This window comes from Monodelphis domestica, chromosome 1 (assembly GCF_027887165.1).
Source record: "Monodelphis domestica isolate mMonDom1 chromosome 1, mMonDom1.pri, whole genome shotgun sequence".
Classification (NCBI taxonomy): domain Eukaryota; kingdom Metazoa; phylum Chordata; class Mammalia; order Didelphimorphia; family Didelphidae; genus Monodelphis; species Monodelphis domestica.
This window is the reverse complement of record NC_077227.1, coordinates 193,129,661-193,150,429: the sequence shown is the minus strand read 5'-3', so window position 1 is coordinate 193,150,429 and position 20,769 is coordinate 193,129,661. Positions and strand designations below refer to the sequence as shown.

The window sequence follows — 20,769 nt, the reverse complement described above, 5'->3', positions numbered from 1 at the left end:
TCTTGTTGTACTTTTGCAATGGCTGTCTCCCATTCCTGGAATTCTCTCCCTCTTCATCTCTTCCTCTTAATTTCCCTGCATCCCTTCAACACTAGGCACAAATGCCATCTCCCACTAGAGACCTTTTCCAGTTACACTCAGCTACTAATGCCTTCCCTTCTATAGTTATCTTGTACTACTGAATCTGTATCTTTATTTTCAGATGAGGAAAATTAGGAAGAGAGAAGTTAGGTACCTTGTTTTAGGACACACATATCAAGAGAATGGATTTTAACACTTAGCTCACATCCTTTTCCAGATTTATTTTCACTTACTCTGAAAATGCCAATATGAATAGTTTGCATTTACATACTTTCATGTTTACAGAGCATTTTCTTCATAATAACTCCATGAGGTGGGTAGCAGAAATATTATTAACCTTGTTTTACAGATAAGAAAGCTCAGATTTAGTTAAATTACATTATTTGGTCATGGTCAGGGGAAGTAGTCATTGATTGAGGCTGATTTGAACCATCATTTCAATTCTAAGCTCAGCATTCTTTGTACTTAGGCATCCAGGAACTACAGTGGATAGAATGCTGGGCTTGACGTCAGGAAAACTCATCTTTCTGGGTTCATATCTGGCCTCAGAGACTTTCTAGCTGACCCTATGCAAGTCACTTAACCTTGTTTACCTCAATTTCCTCATTTTTGAAATGAGCTGCAGAAGGAAATGGCAAGCCACTCCAGTATCTTTGCCAAGAAAACTCCAAATAAAACAATGAGTTGGACACAACTGAAATGACAAAACTATAACACTCTTTATAGTAAGCCATAATGTGGCTCAGTTCTTCCACCATCATGTCAAGTTAGTGATCATTGGACCAGGATCATGCATTTAGAGTTCTAAAAGTCAAAATTTGTGTGTCTAATGTATATACATATGTATATTATATATTGCAATATAACTAAGCATTATGCAATTTCTCCTCTCTTTCTGTTCATCTCCTCCATCATTAATATAGAATCAAAAGGGTGCAGCATAGGATTGAAGGTTTTGTTTGTTTCAATCATTTTTACCATTTATTTCATGGTCAAACTAAGGCAGCTAGAGCTCTTTGTGGTGGCAAAAATTGTAAAATGAAGGGATGCCCTCTTATTGGGGAATGGCTGAACAAATTGTGGTATATCTTGGTGATGGAATACTATTATGCCAAAGGAATAATGAACTGGAGGAATTCCATGTGAACTGGAACGACCTCCAGGAACTGATGCAGAGTGAAAGGAGCAGAACCAGGAGAACCTTATACACAGAGACCTATACACTGTGGCACAATCGAATGTAATGGACTTTTCTATTAGCAGTAATGCAATGATCCAGGAGAATTCTGAGAGACTTATGAGAAAGAATGCTATCCACATCCAGAAAAAGAACTGTGGGAAACAGAAAAACAACAATTGCTTGATTACATGGGTTGATGGGGATATAATTGGGATGTAGACTCTAAATAATCACCCTAGTGCAACTATCAATAATAAGGAAATAGGTCTTGATCAATGACACATGTAAAACCCAGTGGAATTGTTCATTGGTTATGGGAGGGAGGTGAAGGGAAGGGAGGGAAAGAACATGAATCGTATAATCATGGAAAAGTATTCTAAATTAATTAATTAAATAAAATTTTCAAAAAAATAAGGCAGCTAGTTGGCACAGCAGAGCGAGTGCTGAAGCTGGAGACAGGAAGAGCTGAGTTCAAATCTAAATGTCAGATGCTTATTAGCTATGTGTCCCTAGGCAAATCATTTAACCTTTGTTTGCCTCAGTTTCCTCAACTATAAATGGGAATGATAACAACATCTACCTCAGAGGGTTTTTAAAAGGATGGAATGAGACAATATTTATAAAGCTTAGCACAGTGCCTGGCACTATATAAATGCATATTACCTTCCTTTCCCTCCCCCTTCCTCAACCACCTTGAACTCACTTATGTAATTACTAAGAGTTTCATCAAGAGAAGGCTAACCACAAAGTGATGAATTTTGGGGGCAGTGGTGCCCCATTAAACAAATATGCACATATTGAAGGGAAATAATTTTTATATGCATAGAGAACCTTTGTTCTGTTATTGCTGAAGGCATCATTCATAACATAATACTCATTAACTTATTCTTCTATGGGAATTTATATGACCATTAAACACAAGGGAAGAAACAAAAATCTGAACCTCAAGTATGGGTTCAAGGTTTACTCTTAATTGTTTTTATTTAAACAGTATAACTTTGAGAAAATTACTGAAGTACAGGATTCAGTACACCCACTCACCACCTCCCTCTATAGCTAGTCTCTGATCTGCTGTTAAACATTGCCACGTTTTACGATACAAGATTCTGAAGGCAAAGAGAACTATGTGAGAAACTTGATTAAAAGTGAAACAGCCTTCTTTAATCAAAAATTGAAAGAAAAAAAGCAAGAAGGGATCGAAGGATAGAGATCAATGCCTTGTTGAATGAACTAGTTAGGTAACCAAGTGGTACAGGAATAGAGCACCAAGGTCTGGAGTCAGAAAGACTTGGATTCAAATCCTGCCTCTGATATTTATTAGCTTTGTGACCCTAGGAAAGTCAATTAAATTTGATTTGCCTCAGTTTGCTATTCTGTAATATGGGGATAATAACACCTCCCTTTCAGGGTTGTTAGGATTCATTGAGATAATAATTGCAAAGCACTCACACAGTACCTGACATATATGAGTAATAGTTGTTGTTCAGTCATTTAATCATGCTTGATTCTTCATGACCTTGTATGAGGTTTTCTTGGCAAAAATACTAGTGTAGTTCGTCATTTCCATCCCCAATGGATTATGGTAAACAGAGGTTAAATGACTTACCCAGGGTCATTCAGCTAGTGAGTGTCTCAAGCTGGATTTGACCTCAGATCTTCCTGACTCTTGCACTCTATCCTCTTAGTCATCTAGCTGCCAAAGTAAACACTACATAAATGTTAGCTGTTATTGTTGTTGTAATTAACTGTTAATACAAGTCTATGAAGGAAGAAAAGTGGGACCTGATCAGGAGTGATGATCTAGAAATATTGTTAAGGAGCTAAAGATCATGGTGAGAATGAAGAGCATTTGGGGGAAGAGTGATGTAGTAGGAGAGAGGAAAGGATGGGGAATTGGATTGAGAAGGGAATTTCAGAATTTAAAATCATGGAGAGAGAATATTTTCAGGATAATGATAAATTCTAAGGTATGACCATACCTGTAGATGGCTGAAGTAGAATGCAATTAAAGTTCATGGGAGTCCAGGTGGTTGATACATTTGCATATCAGGGTATTCAAAGAATGCTTAACACATATAAAATGAATTACCATTATTTCTTCCCATCTCTTCCATCAAACCTGTGATTTTATCTGTGTGAGGAACTGCTAATGTAGAAACTCCATCCATCCAAGAAATTAGGCAGCTTGTCTCCAGGCTTGTTTGTGGCACCAAGAGTTAAAATGACTTACCCATAGTCCCCCAGCTAGAATGTATCAGCCACAGGTCTTGAATCCAGATTCTCCTGGCTTCAAGGCCAGCTTCCTATCCACTATGGCATTGAAGTCACCAAGGATGAGGGCAGGGGCTGGCGTGAAGAGAAAGACTATGAGTCAGCTTTTGAACTCAATGAAAAAGGAAAGAGAGTGCCTTGGAAAGCAGAGGATGACAACAACTAAAATCTGAACAGGTTGATATAGATGGCTAGAGTAAAGGATCTGAGTGATGGTGCTAAAGGAAGCAACTATGGCTGATTGCTGGGATTAAGGAACAAGATGACTTCTCTTCCTGGATCTGTGTTCAGGAGAGAGAAGAACTGGCCAGTGCTACCAGCAAGAGTACCAGCAAGATATCTTCTGTAAAATTCCAGGCTTCTATGAGTGCCAGAATATTTAAAGATTCTATATGAGGAAGGGATCTAGGATAAAAAGAATTAGTTAACAATAGGGCAAGATTTCAGAAGATACAGTAAAAGAGGAGAGAGACAGTGTTGAAAGAGTTTGGTTCCAGAGTCTGACCCGATTCTCATCAACATCTCTGGGCTTCAGTTCCCTCAACTATAAAATGAGAAGACTGGATTTGGTGACCTCTGAGAACTCTATAAGTTCTGAGAGCTGAGAACAGCTCTAAGAACAGAAGGATAGAAACTATAGAGGAAAAGATCTGGGCTTGAGAGGAATAGGAATTTGAGAAAAAGGTGGCAAGATAGAAGAGTTGTATTACAATGGTTAGTGTATAATAAGGTAGGAATCTTCTATAACACTAGGCAGGAGGAAAATAAATATGGAGAAGTTTAAAGACTCAAAGCTCTAATCCTGTTATAAACTATCCTCTCCTACCAGACTGAGTAGATTTCAGGGAAAGGACATTGGAATGAATGGGTTAGTGGTATTGGTCCGCTCTCTTAAAGGCATCATTAAATATCTTTGAGTTGACACATTTCATGTTCCTTGATAAATTTTTCCTCAATAAATTTCTCTATACTAAAACCATATAAAAATGTGTCTTCCTGACCTGAAAACTAGCTCAGGGACTATTGTCAAACGATTTCAATTCATCTTCATTTTCTAATGGTGTTGGCTCATAACTGTTACTACTGTAGCTGTTGCCATTAATGGTGGTTTGCCTCAGTGGAAACTTTGTAAAATAATAGCTAACCAACATTTTTCTTCCTCAGGTCTTTGCTATGTTCTCAGTGGATTCAAAGCTACTGTTGCAGTTGCTTAGGAGCCACCTAAATAAAGACCACCAGAAAATAATAAATGCTGTGTACTATACTCAATCTTGCCACAACTATCCTCACCATTCATGGTATATTTTGTGAAACAGAATTACTCTCCATGATGCTGTTCTGAAAACTATTTCTTGAGAAAAATGTAGATATAACAGAAATCTGTAATACAAGACATTGGAGGGGGTAATTTAGATCTACAACTGTACTAGAATTCAAGAAAATTTCTGTGACTTGCTTCTCTTATGTACAAAAGCACTTTGGAGCATAACCCTGGAAACTTCACAGTATTTGTATCCAACTCTGAGTTTAAATGGGTTGTTTAAAATACAAGATCTTATCTTACTGGGCCATCTTCCCATTGTAAGGATGAATTGGAAATGAGAAGTGTCAGTACTGTGTCTATTTCATCCAAGAAAGTAGGAGCCATCCTAGGTCAGCTGAAGAGTACCTGAAATCCTTAAGAAATGACTCCCCATCTATTTGATCTATTATTATACCAGCAGTCCTCAGGAAGCTAGGTGGTGCAGTGGATAGTGTGCCAACTCTGCACTCAGTAAGGCATCAGTTCAACTCTGATCTCAGACACTTATCTGTGTGACCCTGGACAAGTCACTCACCCCTTTTTGCCTCAATTTCCTCATATGTAAAATGGGCAAACTACTCCAGTACTTTGTCAAGAAAACCCCAGATGGAGTCACAAAGAGTTAGACGTGTTTGAACAGCAACAAATATCTGTCTGTCTTCAGATGCTTGACTGATATGAGCTTATAGCAATTTCCCCAGAATCATTGTCATAAAAAAAGAGACCCCCCACTCCCATTTCATAGGGGTGAGAAGATGGTAAACTATAACCTAAACTTGAAAATCTTAGTCTCTGTAACAAAGAGAAAAACATTTTCTGCTGATCATCTAGAGAATGTGATTGTTTCTTATTTTCAAAAAAAATTTTAAAGAAATATCTTTTCTTAAATGTTCATGTCCAAGATGTTGTAAGATCAGTGTCAATATAGAAGCTTCTATTAAACTTATGAATGAGCAACTAAAAGAGATTAGTGAGAAGAGTTTAATACAGAAGGGTTCTAAGATAAAGCAAGAGGACTTTATAGGACTCCATTATTTTTGCAGGGTTTTATCTATAATTCTTTGAGACTTTTCATATAGAATGACTTCAAACTCACTAAAATCTTCAAGAGAAAGTTTTTGGTTCATTTTCTTTTTCTTCAAAGAGTTGATTGATATCAATAGCCTAGTACCTAATCATTTTTAAAGAATCATAGTGATAAAATTTCAGGCAAAGGAAGGTAAGGTTCATTTTAGGTCAACTTCCCAACTAATTCAGGAATCAGTATTATCTTATCCATAAAAGGAAGTCACTATGCCTCAGCTGCCATTTTATTGTGATCTTTCAGGTTCTTTCTCCCACTGGCAAATTCTCAGAATTTCAGTTTTAGGGAAGGGTCCAAACTAGCAACCCCTGATTCTATGGTCATAGACAGCATTCTGCATGCATGTACCTCCTTTTTGCTCCTATCTTTCCAACTTCCTTTTTATATTATATTATATCCCCAATTAGAATGCAACGTCCTCAAAGGTAGGAACTGTCTTTTTATTTGTATTCATACTCCAGATCTTAACAGTCCCTGATGTATGATAAGTGCTTAATAAATGCTTATTGATTGAATGAATGACCCCTTGAATAGTTCCAGTGATATAAAGCTCACTATCTCGCATTTTTAGACAGCTCTATTCATTATAAAGTTCATATCTACTTAGAGGTAAAATCTTTTTTTAAATAATATTAATTTCAAGTATTAATTTAGTAAAATATTTAATGAATGCTTACCCTGAGTAAGACCCAATGTTAATCCCTAAAATGAAAACAAAAGTTTATCTATTTTATGGACATATATTAAGTGTTAACTATTTACAAAATTCTGAATATTGTTATCGTAAGTTAGTATTATCTCTAATACTATTTAATTTAATTCAATTTAATTTAATTCAGCAAACATTAATTAAGCTCCTACATACAAGATTCTGTGCTATATTTGAAGGAATAAATGACAAAAAATTAAAATCAGTTCCTGCTGTAAAGCTTCTAAAATTCTATTTATTGACTGTGACAGTACAGTGAGATAGATTTAGACCTACCTGACAAAGCAGAACCAACCACTCAGAACTGTCTGAGAAGTCAAAACCATCTGACCTATCCATTCATCAGTCATTACTCTCTGAGTGCCATCTGGAGAGAATTATTTAGTCAAATATCACAGGGCTTTTTTCTTGACCCAGCTCTGTTGTATATTTTGATCAAAGGCTTGCATAAAAAAGATAGATAAGATGCTCATCAGATATGTGGTGGACCCAAAGGTAGGAGGGAGATATGACACACAATAGAACTGTGAATTTAAAAGCTGCTGATAGTTTGAGACAATGCTCTGAATCTAAGAAAATTAAATCTAATAGATATAAAAGTAAAATTTCATATTTGACATTTATTTTTTTAATTGCATAAGAAGGGACAGCTAGGTGGCTCAGTGGATTGAGAGCCAGATCTAGAGATAGGACATCTTGGGTTCAAATCTGGCCTCAGATACTTTCTGGCTCTGTGACCTTGGGCTTCAATTGCCTTGCCCTTACTACTCTTCTGCTTTGGAACCATTACTTAGTATTGATTCTAAGATGGGAGGTCAGCATTTTTTTAAAAATTGAATGAAGGCAGGGTGGAATAGATATAAATAGGAAGAAGTTTTCTGAGATTTTACTTACATCAAGGGAAAGCAATATCAAAGATGAAAGACAAACTGAACTGACCTAGAGGTATTTTTCTCAAATGGTGTAAAACAAAAATATAACTCAACAAATCCAACAGAAAAAAAAAGTTAGCAGAATTTTGTGCTGCATTTGCAGATGTATAGAGTCGAGAACTAAGGAGATAATATTTCATGTCTAGAATATTTTGTGCAGATCTGGCTAACAGATTTTTAGAAGGTTCTTTGACAAACTGGAACATCAGAAAAAGAAAATGATTAGAATGGTGATGATTTCTTAAACATTAATCCCCTCTATATACACTGGACATACCAACTTACTAGCCATTTCTTACACACACACAACCCTCCATCTTTCCTCTCTATGGTTTCCATTGGTCAAATTCCATGTCAAAACTTTACTCCCTCCTCACCTCCAGATCCTGGAATCACTGGTTTCATTCAAGATTCTACAATAAGAGTCACCTGTTACAGGAAGCCTTTCTAGATATTCTAGTTGTATGGCCCTTCATACCAAGTTTACCTCATACTTATTCTTACACACATATATGTTGTCTCTTAACAACAATAACAACAATGTGCCAAGCACTTTGTTAAGTTCTTTACATTTATGGCACTTGATTCTCATACTAGGAGATAGTGCTATTACTATCCACGTTTTACAGACTTCTTAGGTTAAAATGTCAATTTCTTGAGCACAGGGATTTAGGTACTTAATAAGTGTGATTGTTGACATATTAGTTGAATATAAGAAACCATGTCATGCAAAAATCAGTAAAAGAAGTTTAGCCTAGAGGAGAAAAGATTGGAGAAGAGTTATGACATGTTGATCATCTTCAAATATTTTAAAGAGCTATCATAAAGAAAAGAGATTAATTTTTTTTTCTGCTTGACTCCATTTGAAAAAATTGAAACCAGTGACTGAAACATACAGGGAGGCAGAATTCCACTTATTATGAAAAAAAAATCTTCCTCATAATTAGTTTGCTTTTAAAAGTGAATAGATTACCTCAAGAGGCAATGAGTTCCTTACATTGAAGTATAGGCTGGGTAACTAATTCTTGGAGATATGGAAGCTTTGAATGCAATAACCTCTTTTTTTTGCAATTGTACAATTCTTTGTTTCTGTGCCCTCTCCCATAAAATGGGTCTTCTCTTTTTCCAAGCTATCTTAAGTTTTTTCAACCTTTCCTCATATGTCATACTTGTAAGTCTCTTCATCATCTTCATTATCAGCCTCTGGAAATCTACCAACACTAAATAGCTACTAACAACAAAAATAAAAATATCATTTATAGAGCTTTACAAATATCTCATTTCATCTTCAAAACAATCTGGGAAGTGAGTGCTATTATTATTTTACATTTTACATCATCTTACATTTTACATTTACATGACTTGCCCAGTCACACATCTAGCAAATGTCTGAAGCTGGATTTGACCTCAAATCTTCCCATTTCCAGGTCCTATACTCTATTCATTATGCTACCTAATGACACAAATATTCACTTATTAAACACCTAACAAATAAATGAAAAGGCATTTATTAAGCATTTACTATATGCCAGGCACTATAGAGCACTGGAGATACAAAAAGAAGAAAATGTGACCCTGACCTCAAAGAGCCTACATTCTAAAAGAAGACAACATATATGGAGGAGTGGCGACAAAGGAGGAAAATGGTGATTGGAATAATAAGGCAAATAATTGACATGTCTTTTTCTGGGATGGTCAGGTTACTCTTCTGAGAGCTAGGGTTCTAAGAAAAAAAAGACGAGTGTATGTCATGGAGATCTTCTGAAAGTGGCATGGAAGGCTTGAAACCAGGATGAGGTCAAGTAATTGCTCACCTCTAATAAGCCAGAGTTACATGGATAGAAGTTTAATTCCAGGTCAGAGATGACCTTCATTAAAACTGTCCCCAGATGAACAGTATAGAGTGAAATAAATATACGTATCTCTTGTTTAAATACTACATTTCTATTAATGGTGCATAGAATCCCATTAATTCTTTGGTAGCCACATAGATGCCATTGGCTCATGGTAATGTTACAGTCAAGTAAAATTAACTGCTATTAAACCAGGTCTCCCCTATCCGTTTCTTATGTAATTAATTTTTTTGATTAAATGCAACTTTAAATTTAACCCTATTGAATTATGCTCTGTGATTTGTGGACCATTGTTTCTCAACCTATTGAGATATTTTAAATGAATAAGACTAACAGTTAAGATATTTCTCATTTGCATGATATTTTTAGTCTAAGCCCTTTTCTACCACATCATGTTCTTTTTCAAGTGGATTTGAATCAACACTAATAAGTATGCTTCCTGTGTCTTTATCCCAGTCACTGATAAAAGAATTTAGCAAGACAAGCTTGAAGAAAGAGTTCTGCTATGTATCACTTAAGATTTCATTTAAGGCTGATATCAAGCCATTAATCAACAGTTAGTGCATAGTTCAATCAGCTAATAATCTACCTTACCTAATGAATGATTGTATAAATCAAGAAGATTACATTTTTTCATCTTGATCACAAAGATGTTGAACACAATCCTTTAATGCATTTCTAGCGTACCTCCGTTTCCTGACTCTTGAGTTTTCATTGGCTACCCTCCATTCCTATATCTCTCTCCCATCCCATTTCTGTCTCATGGTTTTCTCGGCTTCCTTGTGAACAAGTATCCACTAAAGTGTCAACTTCTGCAAGAATCCTCCTTAAAACCAATACTTTTCCTCTGGTGATAATCATCATATATTATATGTGTCCATAGATATATGGATGTCTGTGTATATATAATCTGTGTATTTGTATGTGGTTTTTTCCATGTTGTCTCCCCCATTAGACTGTGAGCTTTAAGGAGTAGGGACTGTCTTTCATGTTTCTTTGTATCTTTAGAAATTAGCATAGTTCCTCTCAAAAAGTAGATTCTTAATAAATGGTAGTTGACTGACTGCCTGACTATAGCATTCCCCAGAATATCAACCTAGAAATCCTTTTAAAAAAAAGAAATGAGATCAGTTTTTCATGATTATTCACAGTGAACCCTTTCTTAATCTAAGTGTTCACTGTTTCCTTTTCTAAGTGTTCACAAACCATCTACTTATTTTATTTATTTTATTTTTTTAAACCCTTGCCTTGCCTGTATATTGGTTCTAAGGCAGAAAAGTGGTAAGGCTTAGGCAATGGGGATCAAGTGACTTGTCCAGGGTCACACAGCCAGGAAGTGTCTGAGGCCAGATTTGAACCCAGGATCTCTCATCTCTGGCTGGCTCTCAATCCACTGAGTCACCCAGCTGACCCCCAAAACATCTATTTAATAATCTACTCTAGATTGTTTTCTGGTGATCAAGATCAAGTTTTCCAATATAAAATTTCCAGAATACTCCCTTCTGGCTTCTCTTTGACTTACTATAGTAATTTCAGAACAATATCTTCAAATTACTCACGTAATCTGTGCTTCTAGTGCTTAGCACCATGCCTAACACAGAGCAGACACTTAATGAATGCTTCTTGACTTGATTTCTGGACATAGAGATTTAGAGTCAATTAAATCTGCTAACTATTTTCTTATCATGTCTTCACTTATCCTATATTTTAATTGCTTTTTACTCATGTTTATTTTACTTTTTAGCTCAAAGATCTTTTTCCTTGGCAAAGAACACAGATACAAAATAGCAGTGAATAGTTCTTCTTTGTCTCCATTAACAGTTATTATCCCAACTGCCCCAGTGGTTCTACACTTTTCTTCTTCTCTGAACATAACCTCTTTCATGATTCTCTTCTTACAGGTTTATGGTAATTTGTATATGTCCCAGTTTCCATTTTTTTTTTACATATGGCCATATAGAAACATGACCTCATCAGAGAGGTTCCATGCAATCATATTAGTTTGTTTAGATATCTGCTTTTATCCCTGTCAGTGGAATCATTTGCAATTATATAATTTAAAATTTGGGCCATTGGCTTATTCCACTTAAATGAAGTTTTACTAGCGCTGAATTTTGTAGCTATGAAGTGTCTTAACTAAATATGGTGGTATTCAAAGTAGGAAAAAATAATCTGAGCAGTAACTATATCATGTTAATTTTTAGAGTTAATAATGCCTTTGTTTCCTAAAGAGAATTAGTGTGAGGTAATGGATAGAGACTGGGAAGGGAGTCAGGTGACCTGGGTTCTATTCTTAGCTGTGCCACTGACCAAGTATGACCTTGATCTTACTCTCTCCCTTTCTCAGTTTTCTCCTCTAGGTAACTGGGACAACAGTTTGTAGCCTTGCCTAGTGAATTATTTGTATACAAGGATCAGAGGATAATGAATAGAAAGGTGATGTTTAACAAAAGCTTCACATTCCACTTTCCTTTCTACTTATGCCTTGGTTTCCCTGAACCTAACTGGCCCATCTGGATGCAATCAAACACCATGAAAATAAGAAGTAACCCCTTAGATCCAAAGCTTAAAAGAAATCAGGGCAAGCCTAATGAAAATCAATGAGCTTACTTATAATACAAATATTCTTCCACCAATGTTGCTTGGATCAGAGAAGGAGGTATGGAAAAAGGAAGACTATTTTTTTACCATTTGCAAAGATTTGTGTTCTTGATCTAATCATGCAAGGAGCATAAATGGAAAGAAGGCCAGAGAGGAAGAAGATCACTAGTCCTGCTCATTTTTTCTATGCCAACAAAAAATAGCATAAAAGTTTGCATTTCCATAGACTTAACAGATTTTCAAAGCTTAAAAATTATGAGATTTTTTCAAAAGGGTTTTTTGTCCTTTTAACATAAACATACTTTATACTAAAAATGAAACAACTACAAATTTGTCAGTATGTTCACTTTCAGCATATTATATGAGATTTATAGCTCATCCTATAAGCATTGCAGTGTTCCAAAAATGGGAGAAGGGATTCAGAAATCTAATAATGTGACTTAATATGACACAGACAGAAGGCAAAATATAAGCTCAGCAGGTATAGTAAATACCACTAAGATGATATTCAGAGCAGTACCCTTGAGCAAATCATTTCAACCTTTCTTTGCCCTGGTTTTTCTTCTCTATAAAATACAGATAATGTTGTTTACCTGCTTCAAATGAATCCTGTGCAGATTAATAAACTGCAAGGAGGATTATAAACCTTTTTTTTTTGTATTAAATCTAGGACTTAGCAGGGTAGCTACAGACAATTCAGGCTCCCCAACTGCTCCTGGAATAAACACCAGGGAAACTTTTAGCCAAGACAGGACATTTATAGTCAAATTACCAGGAGCTATGTAACACAGGTACTAACTTTGCTCAAAGCTGGTACAAAATCAGCTTTATCAGGCCTTGCTGTGGTAATAATACCAATGACAGGTCGTGAAAAGCTGTTGCACATCAGCAAAAGACTAAAACTACAAATACACTGTTTGAAAACAGTGTCAAGTAAACAGGTTAGTTATTGCTTCCTGTGAGCTATGAATACATTATAATTTGTAACCAGGCCTGTGATAACTCTCAACATAATCCTGTAATGGAGGGAAATCTTCTCAAGCAATATAACTTTCACCTAAAAGCCTCAAAGCATTTTAAACCTGAGAGTAATCATTTCAATTCAGCTATATTCTTGACGTTCTACAAAGGGTAAGACTTTCTTTTCATAATTAGAGAAACTGATAGAGTGGGAAGATGGCTTGTTGAAATAGAAGAAAAAGTTATGTGAAGCAAGCAACTGAGAGAGGGAGTAAATAAGCATTTATATAGCAACTAAGGTGTGGCAGGCACTGAGCAAAGTGCTTTATAGTTTTTATCTCATCTGATCCTCTCTATAATTCTGGGATGTAGGTGCTGATATTGTCCCCATTTTACAGTTGAAAATATGGAGGCAAATTGAGGTTAATTGACTTGCCCAGGGTAACGTATTTAATATGTATCTGAGACTGGATTTAAACTCAGGTCTTCCTGACTCCAGGTTTAGTGGAGTTCACTGAACCACTTAGATGGCTCTGTCATGGCACTCCATGCTTCACTAAGTGGATTTCATGACCTGAAATAGATACCTTTCATTCATCCACCCAGCTTCATTGGAACCCCAGTAGAGTTGATGTTCTAACATTAAAGCAGCAGCAATTTATGGTTTCTCCAAATTCAATATTTCATTTGAATTCATATTTTCCTGTGAAGTCACTGGCTGGGTAATTTAACTGCCCTTGCTAGAACAGAGACCCCCCACAGAGACCTCAAAGAGGGTACCACAAATTGAAATCATTTGTAGTCAGTACTATAAGGGTACTGCTAAATAATAAATAATTATTTATAAGTAATTCGTAAGTAAATAATAATAAGTAATGAGTAAGTAAAGTAATACCTTTAAAGGACAACATTAAAAATACTTATAAGTTTTAGTTATAGAAAACCAAAAAACATATCATCTGACTAAACTGTAGAGTATATATATATATATGCATATATGTAAATATGTATATATGAAAGGAAATCATCCTAAATATGAATTTATTATAGTTATTATTCCTTATTTCCTTATATTGGCTATTAGGATACTACTATTCCTAAGTGTATTCCTGATTTCTATTTATAGCTCTTTACATCCACCAAAAGTCAGACATATAGTTCAATGACTCCTATTCTCTCTCTCCATTACCTACTATCTCACTTTTCATGCTGCCAGCCTAAAGTATTCCTCATTTCCCTCCTATACATACATTCTCAAAGAACTGGCCAACTGGCCTGTCACTCTTTGGGCTTAAGACAATACCTTAAGAGGGACACTATTAAAATAGCCAAGAGATTTGATGAGGGATAGCTAGCATTCCACAATAAATATGATATGGATTGATTTTTAAAAAAATAAATGCATTAAATAATACTTGAAAGAATCGTAGAATCTCAGAGTTGGAAAAGATCTCAAATGTGAACTGGTCTAACTTATAATTGACCAAGAATCTCCTCAACAACCATTTCTAACACATGATCATTCAACCTATACTTGAAAATTCTAAGTGAGGAAACCCATGACCTCCTGAGGGTATCTATTCCATTTCTGAATAGATCTCATTGTAGTGGTGGAAGTTTTTTCTTTATATCAAATCCAAATTTGTCTCTCCAACTTCCATGTTAGCTTCTAGTTCTGCCCTCTGGGGTTCAAGAGAATGAATTTATCTCTTCTTCTCTAGGATAATCCTTTACTTTAATCACACTTCATAGTGAATGATATAAAGGATTCATTTTCTGACTAAAGGTTGGACTAAATGATCTGACGGTTTTTTTTAAATGAATATCTCTTTCATTTGCACAAGAAGAGACCCATTTTGGAAGTTTTCTATGACTGACTGACATATAGTGGACTCTGAAATGTGTGAACCCTATTGAAGTAGACAGATCTGGCTGGCAAGATTCTTAGGTATTACTGCAGCTGTTCCCTACCTCTTATAATTTCTTACGATGCTCTCTCACAATCATGTTATAGTTCTGGATAGGATATGATGGGAGAGGACTTTCTGGTTACAAACTGCTTTCACAGACATTATCAACTCGGATCCTCAAAACAACCTCACAGATTATTCTTAGTATCACCACCCCTCACACACATACCATTTAAAGCTGAGGCGCAGTGTAGTTAGTGGTTAATGGTTGGAAAGATACTCTCAGAGCTAGGTAGATGTGTGTTCAAGTTCCTCTTCTCTCATGTGTTGGTCGATCTCAGTGTTCCAGACATCTCTCAAGTACTGTAACATTATGAGAGGGAGTTTCCCTTCCTATGACTTTTCCATACTATAGAAATCATAGGTCTAGTTTTTATTTCTTTTGGATATGGGTAGATTGAAGCCTAGAGAAGTTCAATGACTTTGGGATCACGTCATTAGTGAGTGTCTTAGACAGATTTAGAATTCAGGCCACCTAACTCCCAACCCAGTGCTACCCTCCAGGTGCCACTATACCTTACTTCATCTTAATTAAATTATTTTATATCTATCAGAATCAATTCAGGAATAATTGGGTTCAAATATCACCTCTGACAATCTAATGACTGTTTGACCACAAACAAATCACTGAACCATTCAGTGCTCCAGACAATATTCAGACGATAAGTTGTGTGGAAGAAATAGACTATCCCCCAAAGAAATATATTTATGTGTCTACGATCTTCTAGAACTTACAATCGTTATTATTAACCCTAACACTTAACTCACACATGGAAGATCTATGATCATGTGAATATTATTCCAACATGTCAATACTGAGCATATGTTTGCACACATATGCATGCATGTATGTATATAGATATATCTAAAACTACATATATATCTTTATGTATGTGAGCATATTTGTGAGTATATGCAGCTGGAGCTGTGATTTTACTGGTAGAGGGACTTGTAAGGATACTCCTTCTACTCGCACAGATGGACATCCAGTACCATGTACAGTTGTAGCAAGTTGTCAGGGAGGCAGAGCAGTTATTTGCTCAAGCTCATATATGTAATGTAAGAAAGACAAAAAGTTCTTGAAGAGTCCTGGTGGAGGTGTTTTTGGGTCCCAGAAGGAATAACAGGTCCCATACGGATGGGCTCTTTCTCAGCTTCCAGGAAAACCTCCTTCCTCCTCCACCTCCCAGGCTGGAAGACTGTTGACAGTTGGAGCTTCTCTCCCTCTACCCCTCCTCTGCTGCTCTTCAGCTGCTCTCTCCTTCAGCTTGGCTTCTCATTGCAACCCCCTGGATCTCTCTTCCTTACATTACAAATATGTGTTATATATGAGGGGTGATTTTTAAGCATCTTTCTGACTCTGTGGCCGGCTCTCTCCACACCATGCCGTACTGCCTATTACCCAGCATAAACATAACTATAACTGCTTTGTCAGCTCTTTAACACACAAGCCTAAACACAGAGAAGCTTAAATTCCCTTACAAAGCTAGTCTGTTGATGCAAGCTCATATTAGGTTCACAAGCATTCAGTTCCCATAGTGTAGCAATAGTGAAAGATCAAGCAAATCAGATTAATGACTGAAACTTTGTCAGCAGACAGGCCAGAACCTGCTGAGTGTCTTATTTTTAAGACTGATGCATATAACCAAGAAATAATGGATACCCTTGAAGGCAAAATATTGTGAGAGCATAGAGTAATACTAAAAAATAAATGTTTCTCTCTGGCTCTATTACTTATGATCTGTGACCTGGGGCGAGAACTTTTACTTTGCTGGGTCTCTGTTTCCTCATCTGAAGAAGTAAGATGTTGAAATATTGTTCCATCATTTTTCAGTCATGTCTGACTCTCCATGACCCCAGTTGGGGTTTTCTTGGCAAAGAGACTGGAGTGGTTTGCATTTCCTTTTCCAACTCATTTAACAGATGAGGAACTGAGGCAAAAAGAGTTAAGTGACTTAACTAGGAACGCACAGCTAATAAATATCTGAGGCTGGATTTGAATAATGAAGGTGAGTCTTTCTGATTCCAAGCACAATACTATATCATACATTGAGTTACCTAGCTGCTCTTTGGTCATTTCCATATCTAAATCTATGATCTTCTGACAATTGTTTTTTGTCAGACAATTGTTTGTCTGACAAAAAAGACAATTGTTTTTAACCCGAAAAATCAATTCACACATGGAAGATCTAGGATCTTATGAATATTATCCCATCATCACAACAGTCTGGACTGCTATTATTAAGCATCTATCATGAAATCTCACAAGTTAAACAAAGTTAAGTTTAGCTAGACAATTACTAAAGGCAAACATGTCTAAATTCAGTCCTGCCCTACTGGGTTGTATCATTTCATATGGTTTAGAAAGTGCCCTTCCAAGGACCCTGGACCCTGTTCACTGCTGTACTTTTCAGTGTCTAATGGAGAAGGTAAAAAAAAAAATAGTCCCAGAACCGTCAAGCTGAACTCTAGGTTCAAGATTTTAGTTAAGGTCCTAGAATGCGTGAAAGAAATAAATTTATAAATTCTGCTTTCCAATATGGAAAAAATATCAGAGATTAAATTTCTTAGGGACAAGATTAATTATTTTCAAATTAAGCCTTCATAGACCACTTTATATTGATAATACAATTTCCCATCATTTTAGCTTTCTAGTCCCCAGTAAAAGAGGTTATAAGTATTATTCTTACTTTCCTATATGAAGGAATTAAAGGATACAGACATGAATGACTTGTGAATCTTTTATACAGCACCCTAAAAAAGTATTTCTTCTGTGAGACAGTATACTGTAAATATAATAAGCATTGACCTTTTTTCTTTTTCAATGTCCCCATACACTGTCTCCCCCAAATATCTGTCATATCAGTTTATCTTTCCCATTGGCATTTCTCCTAATCAATTTTGTATCATAGTGTATGTTTACATTTATATTCCACCATCAGATTATATAAACTCTTTGAAGACAATGACTAGGTCTTGGAATCAGAATCTCCCAATTGAAAGAAACCTCACAGGTCACCTAGTCCAACCTATGCCTAGCCTAACTTCCACTTGAAGATGTAAGTCATTCATTCCACCATAGAAGTCCATTCTCATTTATGATAGCTATAACTGTAATTACATCAACAGACTAGATTCACAGGAGAATCTAAATTTCTCTCTGTTTAGACTTGGATGATGAAGTGTTAACAAAGAAGTTATAGTCATACTTATTCTGGGTAATAGGCAATATGATATATGGCCTCATAGTTAAAAAGACCAGGGTCTCACCCTGACACATGCCACATACCTGACCTTGGTAAAATAACTGCTTGATGCTCCAGACAACTCTCTAAGACCATGCGTGATAAATCAGAGAGCCATCTGCATTGGTAGAAAGAGTATCCTTACTAGGAGTCCCATTAACCAAGAAAATTACAGGTACAGTTATATATTCATGTAACCAGTCCTCATATGAAATATTCTTTGAATCCACAAAGCTAACATGATGCCTTGCACATTGTATATATTAAAAAAATTCTTGAATCAATGTTCAGTAGCCTTTGAAGAAGTAAAAACCAAACTTTTGACCTGCTTATGCCAAAAAAGCCATTATATCCACCAGTGTTTTTGTAAAGAACACACTTTACTGTGATTAAGGAATAGGACAGACTCAGGATACCCATAAATCTTTCCCTAAAAGAGTATTTTTAGTTAATTTGAGTTGAGTGTTCACTTAGTACATAGGTCCTTCTATTTGTTCCCTATTCATACAGTAGGATAAGAGAAATGGTATTCCAAAAAGAGGTCATGCCCCATTCCAAGGAGACTTTATAATCATTCTTATAACTGAAACTACTATTCCCCAACCAGTACCATCTCTAGGACCCAAAAGAGATGGGGGAAAAAGACAAAATGAGAGATGTATGACTTTTTACTGTTAGAACTAGGTCTGAGTACTGGTTTTTATTCATATTTCCTTAGTCCTCTCAAGTATGGCCATTGTTCATTGCTTCTGATTTCTGTCATAGATGGGCCAGAGTAATAAATGGCAATTCTATAGGTTTGTGAACCACATTCCTCACAACCACAATTCAAGGTAGGTAGTTTAGTATTAATTATTCCTGTTTTAGAGAAGAGGAAACTGGGCTTCAAAGAGTCTAAATGACTTGACCAGAGGTCAAATAATTAGGAAATGTCAGAGCTAGGATTTTAGACCAGGCTTTTCATGACTCCCAAGACTAGTGCTCTTTCCATCATGATGAGGCTATCAGATTTCCTAAGAACTCAAGAAATAATTGTGTTAAAGTGATCAAAGTAAAGGGATGTCCCAGCAGAGTTAACTAGTTGGAATCCGTTTTCTGTGTGATATACTGAACCAATACAACCCCCCTTTCCTACATATATACACACCCTTTCCTCACACATGTAGCCATATGTATGCACCTAACTACCTGTTGTTGAGATAGAGGTTAGGTCTCAGTTTCAGAAGAGAAGAGACACATATATTTTAGTTCAATCTTTATATCCTTGGCTCTGTTGAGCCTTCCTCTGAGAGTTTTGATATGTAGGGGGAAGGAAGAAATATGGTGGTCATCACCTTTAAAGAATCATAGATTTAGAGCTCGAAAGGAATCTTAAGAAATTGTCAGACCTAATATCCTCATTTTAGTGGGTAAAAAAAAAAAAAAAAACCTGAACTTAGAAATTAAGTGACTTGCCCAGGGTCAATGGAGTAGTAAATAACTTGATTCCTTCATGAAAATAATGATTATGAAGAAGAAAAAGAGACACAGTTTTCTAGCCCAGGGCCCATGTGTAATCCCTGTAAAATTGACAATCCCTAGATTCCTCAGCCAGCCCCACTGCAGTGCTCCTAATTGAAGTGGATAATAGCCTCAAAATAAGGCTCTGCAGCCATTCCCTCCCATCTTTCTTATCCCTTGTACTAAGCAAGGTTCAAGGCATAGGACTTAATGGTGTGTAAGGTGGAAGAGGCTGGGAGCACTATTCTTAGAGGTTGAGGAACAGAGGAAGGACAACAGCCTGGCCCAGCAGCAAGGAATCTCGATGGCAAGGATGCCAAGGGAAGGATGCTAAGAGACTTTATAGGAGCCAATGGGGCCAGGTAGGATAGAGGACAGAGGTTAGGGGTGGGGTGGGGAGTTATAGGTGGTTGAAGTAATAGGGCACAGGTTTTAAAGCCAAGCTCCTTCTGGAAAGAGCAGTGGTGGCCAAAGGCAGTAAGGAGATGGGGGGGAGGGGAAGCAGGTCCGACTACAGGCAAAACATAAGGAGAAGTGGATGGGCAGGGCTTTCCTTTACCTGGCCAGGTGTGGCGGCCGCGGTGGCTGCAGCGAAGATGCTGCGGCAGGGTCCCGAGGTGGAGGCAGAAGCTGCCCTGGCTGTTGCTGCCACCGCTGCTGCCCCGGCCCCGCCCCCTTCCCCTCCTCCCGCCACACCCCCGGTCTCATAGATCCTCCCCAATCCACAAGCCAGGGCTCACATGCCCTCCGCGTTTGTTTAGGGGAAGAAAGGAGGAGGGACCCTAGGAACTGCTGACCAATCCTCGCTTGTCACAGAGACGCAGAGGCTGAGACTGGGAAATCCAGGAGAGACAGATGCCCAAGCAAGTAGGAAAGGTACTGGTCAGTGTTCTGGTCCGGAAAGGGCACTGTAAAGGCCTGTTTCGTGTTATTTGCCAAGACTCTTTTATGTCGGAAGCCCTGGACCACTGTCTACCTGTTTTTTACCTTTGAATGAAGAAGAGTCATCGTGGCATCACAGAGATGCAGACATATTCCCAGCGCTCCTACGCAGCTGAAATCAAAAGCTGGTGACTGTTA

The 20,769-nt window shown here is 36.9% G+C and overlaps 1 protein-coding gene across 1 annotated transcript in view; it reads right to left on the bottom strand.

The window, feature by feature from the left end:
• Positions 1-20,381, bottom strand: part of FMN1 (formin 1) — a 588,141-nt gene extending 567,760 nt beyond the window's left edge. The window contains exon 1 of the mRNA XM_056810223.1: positions 20,249-20,381. The gene's annotated coding sequence lies outside the window, so the exon portion shown is untranslated. The remainder of the gene's footprint in view (positions 1-20,248) is intronic.
• Between the last annotated feature and the right edge of the window lie 388 nt (positions 20,382-20,769).